This window comes from Hippocampus comes, unplaced genomic scaffold (assembly GCF_001891065.2).
Source record: "Hippocampus comes isolate QL1 unplaced genomic scaffold, H_comes_QL1_v1.1 scaffold1, whole genome shotgun sequence".
Taxonomy (NCBI): Eukaryota; Metazoa; Chordata; class Actinopteri; order Syngnathiformes; family Syngnathidae; genus Hippocampus; species Hippocampus comes.
The window spans coordinates 1,926,543-1,933,953 of record NW_017805010.1 but is presented as its reverse complement, the minus strand read 5'-3'; the positions used below and the strand labels follow the sequence as shown (position 1 = coordinate 1,933,953).

At 42.4% G+C, this 7,411-nt stretch overlaps 1 long non-coding RNA gene across 1 annotated transcript in view; it reads left to right on the top strand.

The window, feature by feature from the left end:
* LOC109511714 (uncharacterized) overlaps nucleotides 1–6,073 on the top strand; it is an 11,216-nt gene extending 5,143 nt beyond the window's left edge. Inside the window, exons 2-3 of the long non-coding RNA XR_002167378.1 lie at nucleotides 4,338–4,552; nucleotides 5,183–6,073. This is a non-coding gene — a long non-coding RNA (uncharacterized LOC109511714). The remainder of the gene's footprint in view (nucleotides 1–4,337; nucleotides 4,553–5,182) is intronic.
* Nucleotides 6,074–7,411: the final 1,338 nt, after the last annotated feature.

Below are 7,411 nucleotides of genomic sequence, written 5' to 3'. Positions count from 1 at the left end.
GGGGGGGGGGGGGACTACTCCCAATCGCCGATTAAAGCATTAATTAATTAATTAATTAGTCAATCAATTAATCAATCAATCAATCGCCAACCAAATGTTTTTGTCATTTGTTCATTCATTCGTCCAAAATTTGTTGCCGGACTATCTTTGGAGAAGCAAGCAAAATGTCCAGCAGGTAAGGCAACTCAGTCTTTTTATGTCTGCACAGGTCTGTATTGTGGATATGCGGTGCGGTTAGCCTCACTAGCTAATCCGACCACTGCTACTCTTAAAAGATTCATAACGGTGGCGCTGGCGACAAGGAATCAGGGCAGTGGTGCAAAGTGACCCCCCCCCCCCCCAGCTCCTCCGCCACCACATCACAACACTTGTCGCTTTACGACACTGATGTTAGTGTTTCAACACTTGTAGTACTACAGCAGAAAGCAGAATGATATATCCATCCATCCATCCATCCATTCTGTTCTGTTTGATCCTCACAAGGGTCGCGGGGGGTGCTGGAGCCTATCTCAGCCGTCTTCGGGCACGAGGCGGGGGACACCCTGAATCGGTTGCCAGCCAAATGCAGGGCACACAGAGACAAACAACCATCCGCGCTCACACTCACACAACAAGTTGGACAATTTAGAGTGTCCAATCAGCCTGCCATGCATATTTTTGGAATGTGGGAGGAAACCGGAGCACCCGGAAAAAACCCACGCAGGCCTGGGGAGAACATGCAAATCCCACACAGGGAGGAATTCTGGAGCTGGAATTGAACCCGGTACCTCTGCACTGTGAGGTACATAAAATGATGTGGCGGGCCAGATTTGGCCCCCGGGCCTTGAGTTTGACACCCGTGGTCTAGAATAAGCAAAAAATGGAAAACACATATTGCATTTTAAGGGTAATTATGCGGTAGCCCCTCTTCATTTGTGGAGACTGCTACCATGTCATAAAAAGAAGGTCCACTCATGTCTGTGTAACATTTAAGTGTGCCGCAGCTCAGTGGTTATAGTCACAGAACCCAGCAGCGGAGTTTCTCATTTCCCTTCCCAAACATGCATAAAGAATGTCAAGGCATAAGACTATAACCATTCACAGTTTGATTCATTGTCACACTGATTGTCTGATTGCAATGGCACCACTTGGTAGGATCTATCAAGCAGCAAATTCATTCTTTGTCCTTGAAAGCAGGACGTGTTGGGCAGCATAAGCTTTGTGAGAGACTTTGACAAGGGTGACGCTGTGATGGCTTGACAGCGGCGGTATGAGAATCTACTAAACCACACATTTCGTCAGGTATTTTGAAGCTACTGTGTTCTGTGGTACCGGGACCGTAGGGACACTGGGCCCCGTGGTGCAGTCATTTACAAAGCATACGAGAACATCTAATTATTGGACGAGTCCAATTGAGACCAGACTTCTAAGACACATTCAACACCTTAATCTGGCTGAAATTAATGCAAATTTGAACAGCTGGGCTAACGTACCTTGTAGTTGTTGTTGAGAAGTTGAACTATTGAAGCATGTACGCAGTGAAGACAATTTGCAAATTCAAGGAGACACGTGTAGCGTCTGCTGCTGTACATTTAAGTTTTAACCGGAATTTCAAACCGATAATGTTCATTGTCATTGTCCAAAGAAGTGAAAAATATAAACATACTGAGATTGCCTATCGTCACAGTTCACAGCCAGCTACTTTGTATTTTAAAAGCTAACTGGGGGGAAAAAAGAAACGGCACAAAGGGGGCATAACGCCATCTGTAGCAGCGGAGGACGGCAACAATTTGCCTTCCATGCGTGTAAACCAGGGATGAGCAAAAGAAGTGGTTGCCTCATTGCCATTATGCTTGTGCTTCTCAATTCATTTCTGTTTTGCACCCACCATAGGAAGAAGAAAATGTTTCGCACCTCCTCAACGCTCTGCAGTGACTATTAATAGTTTCCTTTGTCTATAAAATTATTATAACTTCACCTCTGCAAAACATTGGATCCTTATAAACATTAAAGACGCACAAAAATCTGCGAAATAACTTTATGAACATTGTTGATGTTCCCTGCGCACACTCTGACAATGAGTGCGCCAATGCAACCTATTGTAGTAGATGTACGTATGAAAAAAAAGCACATTCCCTGGGGTCAGACACACCCCTGCGACATCGCAACACATTGCCACCCTGGGGGGCCCCGTCCCGGGACTTGAGAAGGGCTGCTTCATGGGCTCTCAACCATCTCGCTAAGACGCACAAATCTCTGGAATTTATATGCATTTTACATCCTATCGTTGGCAATGAAACAGGATGCATATTGAATTGTCACATTTCAAACATGTACTGGGGACAGCACACTCATCCCATTTAATATCTTTCTCCCGTAGAACATCTCGCTGCAATGCACGCAAAAAGTCAATGGCCTGCTTCTGATTAAGGTGTCAGAATACACAGTGCACTGCAGATTACTGCAGATGCACTCACAGCGCACACGCTGACCTCCACCTCTCAAAGTCCCTTCAATGACCACAGCTCAACAGAAAGAACCGCTTTGCCTGGGGAGACGGCGCAGGGATGCGCAGACAGTGTGATTCTTCAGACCAGGGGTCGGCAACCTTTTACACTCAAAGAGCCATTTGGACCCGGTTTCCACGGAAAAGACACCACGGGAAGCCGCAAACACTTTTTTTTTCTTGTTTTGTTTATGAAATCAACAAATTTTGAAGGCTTACAAAAAAAAAAAAATTAAATTGCAGAGTGGAAGGTATTTTTCAAAGGACTTAAAACGCTGAACTTCGAGTAACTTCTCGAGCTGAACTTTCAGCAAATACAAAATGACGTGAGCGCGTAGCGGAGCCTTGACCTGAATTTTAAAATACAATGGGGGAGGGGGGAGCACTATTTCACTAAACAATTAAATAAAAATTTGCAAAATAAGTTCCTTGAATATTTATTTTACCTGGTTAATGGGTCTCCTGCTCCTGAACCTCTGTGTACAGCGTCTGCAAATCAGGGCTGTAGGAAGTCACCTTCATCTTTACGCAGGACTGTAAGATGCCGTCTGTGAGGGGGTGAGCGATGTTTGTTTTTAATGTTGTTCATGGTGGAGAATAGCTTCTCACATGCATCTGTGGATCCGAAGGTCGACAGGACTCCAAATGCGTATTTTTTGCCGGACTGTCGGAGAGTGTGACGTACATTTTGAGCAAGGAAAAATAATGCAATATATAAATTTTGTTATTTTAATATTTCGAGCTCATAATAATCTTAACAATTCACAATTACAACGAAACAAACGAACAAACAAATATTGTGCGGTTTTGGTGTAACCTGGCTTTTCGTGCATACCGCCTGTCAAATGTGCCTGTGCACACGTCAAGTGCTAGCAGACGTCTCTGGAGAAGGCCAAAATCATACTTTTTCATCCCAAAAGTATTTTAACACTGCCATCTAGTGGACAGGCAGAGAATACAACAAGTGATACATATTTATGAGACAAATAATATGCACTTCCATCCGACATTTCTAATTTTCCCAAACTTCGCAGAGCCGCAACGTAAGGATGAAAGAGCCGCATGCGGCTCCGGAGCTGCAGGTTGCCGACCCCTGCTTTAGACAATGTTCTGCTTGTGAGTCGTATGATAAGAAAAGATAAAATAAGATAAGAAAACCTTTATTTGTCTCACAATGGAGGAATTGCCATATGTAATGTGGTTCTTGTTTTTTCGCATGGCCTATCTACAGAAACATACCGAATACTCAACACTTTGTCATGATGTTCAAGCTAATCCTTACACTGTCTGTTACTCGCTTGTTCCATTGTTGGCTAACAACAGTCATGCTCCCTCATCCAATCCTATTGCAGAAATCTAATCACCTTGTAGCTAACAATGACATTACTATTTACTGCAGTGCCATATTATTGTATAATACTAGACATGATTCACACAGCTTAGCCTGTCATGAGGCTTCGATGTGCATTTCTATCTCTTGATTCTGGAAATCCTTGGTTATGGCTGTCATCACACTTTTTTTTTATGTGAAGGGCAGCCTTCATTGGAAGTCAGTTGGTTTCATTCGTATTTATTTACCCATGTCACAATGCATTCTGTTAATTATTGATTGTCATATTCACAAAGTGTGCGAGCCCTGAACACGAGAAGTTGTTGGGTCAACAATTTTTTTAAACTTAAGAAGTAGGACTTGCGCACTCTGAATCAAATTCGTAAACGTCTGTGATTATGGGCAGAAATCTGGACTGTCTGATGTCACATCCTGTCATCTGTCCTGATTTCTGTCAACGATGTAGAAGTAAGCGCAAATTAGAATTGGATTTTGAGATACGGCGCTCTAATTATCTGCTAGGTCCAGTGATTCAAGCGGAACACATCAGTCAGAGTTGAGGCATCGCTATACAAACAACAGCAGCGGTGGATGACGAAGGTCCACCAAATTTAGCATGTGGCTGTTGATCATCGTAAGGACAACTAAGGGCAACAAGAAAATTGATCACTGCAGCAGCATAGTCGAGACTGAGGAGAATAATACTGCAATGGGCAGAGCTGAGGCCCAGCCACAAGGTAAGCACACATGCATATGATGTGTATTATTACCTTTTCATAGGCGTGTATCCGCAAAATGTTGCAGCAATGACAAATCTGCCGCACCATTGAGTGACCGTTAGTAATTCATGTCACCATATGGTATGGGCTCAGCCGTCTCGTACGAGAAATTATATCTGCTTGTGGAAATCACGAGGTGTCAAATAGAACCAAACCAATAGGTGCGTGAGCAGCAAGTAACCTCGAGATGTTTCCATGGTGTCATCTTAGCGTCACGACGCTGATGCTTTCACAACATGAACAGCACCGCGGGTCAAGATTTCCCTGCAGCGATCAACTTACACGTACTTTCCTGAAGCGAAAGTGAGGACTTTCAGTGTCCCGTTTTCCAAATTTTGATCATGAGGAGTTTTGCTTGTGTGCTTTGCTCCTTTCGCCATTTCACATTTAACCCGGACGTTTACAGGAGGGCTGTAACATTATATGTCAGAGACTTGAAATCACTCACCCAAGGCGGTAAAGCAAGCAGCTCCTCAGTCCACGTTTGGTACCAGCCAGTCATCCGTAGGTGTTCTGCAGACTTTGATTAAAAAGCCACTTGTGTGTGTGTGTCTCTCTCGCTCTGCTGCACTTGGCCACCGTAACAAGTCAAGGCATGTTCCTGCACAGCAGCCGGCCTGGTGCACGAGGCTGCTCCTAGACCAGAAGGGGAGGAACAGAGCTGTGAGGGGAGGGTAGTCCAAAAGGCCCAGCATGACTCAGCCTGCTTGAGTTGGTTTCCATGCACCATTTGAATCTTTTTATTTCTGCGCAGGACATTAAGATGATACCTACCGGTAGCCTATTTTTCATGTCTGAACAAACAGATCGGATTTGTTGCAGAAAGCCAACGTAATGAGCTTTGGACAGGTATCGGCCATAAAACTGAATTCCTGTTTGCCTGCGGGCAATGACCTTTTTGTCTTTTTTTTGTTTGACCAGGAAGAGAAAAGGCTTTCTGGTGCTATCATTTAACTGTAAAAGTATTGTAAATATATACAGGAAAGGCCAAAGTCGTTCACACACTTGTTCAAATGTGGGAAAGTGATTTATGTTGAATGGGTATCTTTTGCTTGGAAGTAACACAGGAAAGTGTCAAAACGCTAAGATGTGTTTGGAAATACAGTATTCATGAAAAACATGATTAGCCTCATTGAATAACTGCATAAATAATTTCTAAACTTACTGTCACATAATAAATACTAACGTAATTGCTAAAGGAATTGTCTGTGTAGATTGACAGCCATCCACGTCACCATATTCTTCTGTTTGTTTTTCTTTTGTTTTTCCCAAACGTCAAAAACGTTCTCCGGTAATTATGTAATTCGTCTAATTTCATTGTTGTATTGAAGATTACTCATATCAATTTTTGGACCATTTTGAGTCACCATTTACAACATTATATTGCCTGTATTGAGGAAGTGAATCATTTTGGATGTGCAACTTTTTTGTCAAATTAAAAAGAAAATACAGCTATTTTAATAAATATCTATTATTTAACAGTATGTCTTACAATTCAATATTTCTTATCATTTCCAGCTAAAAACAAATCAACCAATAAAAAATGCAGTCTTACGCTTACACTTTTTGCATTTTAGCAAAGATTTGGACCTTACTGTATATTTGAAAGCCTTTTTTTTTTTATTGCATGGAACCGTATTTGGTAACTCAAACTGTAAATTGTGAACTGCAGAACCAGTTGAATGTCCCCAAATTTCCCTTTGGGGACAATCAAGTATATGAAATGAAATGAAAAAAAAAAAAAAGAAAACTGAAATGGACATCAAGGCAGTAGAGCCATGTAAGTTGTACTTTATATACAGTATATTAAAACTGTAATTTAGTTGGGGGGTTTTTTGGTTGTTTTTTTTAAGTTAGTTACATGTCTTGTGATGAATGACCTGTAAAATACTGAATTCGGTCAGAGTAGTATATTTACATTCCGAATAGCCAACTTGCTCTTTGACATAGTGTCAAATGAATAGCCCATTAAAGCTGTAATGAAGCAGTATGCTAATTTATGATAGGGCATTATATGACACAGGAATTTCAGACAAGGCTTACTCAATGATAGATACGGATTATACGGACATATCCAAATCTGCCGAGCATGCTTTTTTTTTTTCTCCCCCCTACTTGACACACAAAACCTCGATCAGATGTGCAGATTCATCAGCGTCGGTGAGGGCTAATTATGCAGTGCTGCGCTGCTGCTTGCGTCCAACCTCCACCCCCATCCTGAGAGGATGAAGCCAGTTCATCACAGATGCTGTAGTGGAAGTTGATCACTAGGCAGATTCTAGTTGCAGCGGCAAGAACCAGCTCAGCAAAACTCACCTGCAACAATATGCTCAGTCTGGCTCCCCGAGCATCCTGGAAGTGGCCGAGTGCACGTTTCTGTTCACTGCATCAGGCAGCAGACTGATGATGACCTTTATCAAAGCGAGAGCCAAGTCACTGATCTTGTGCCCAGAAAGCACTTTTAGCACTGCACAGTTGTTTATCTTTTCCATGCTGACAGGAAATGGAATGGATGCTGAAAAAAAGGATGATTTTGTCTGCAGACCACTGCTGTCTTTTATTGGAGCCAGTGATAAAACGCTGCACCGCACTGCACTGGCCAAATTCTGACTTTTTCTTTTTCTTTTTTTTTTTTTGAACACAGTTGTTCCAAAATGGACGCAAGCATCAACTGTTTGGGTAAAACATGGACGAGCATTATGGGAACTCTTTCTTGCTATTATTATTTATTTATTGTATTTGATGGGACATTGCTAGAGTAGAGGGGGGCAAGGAGAGAGGAACTCACAGCCCAGCAAGTTCAAAGCTTGCTGCATT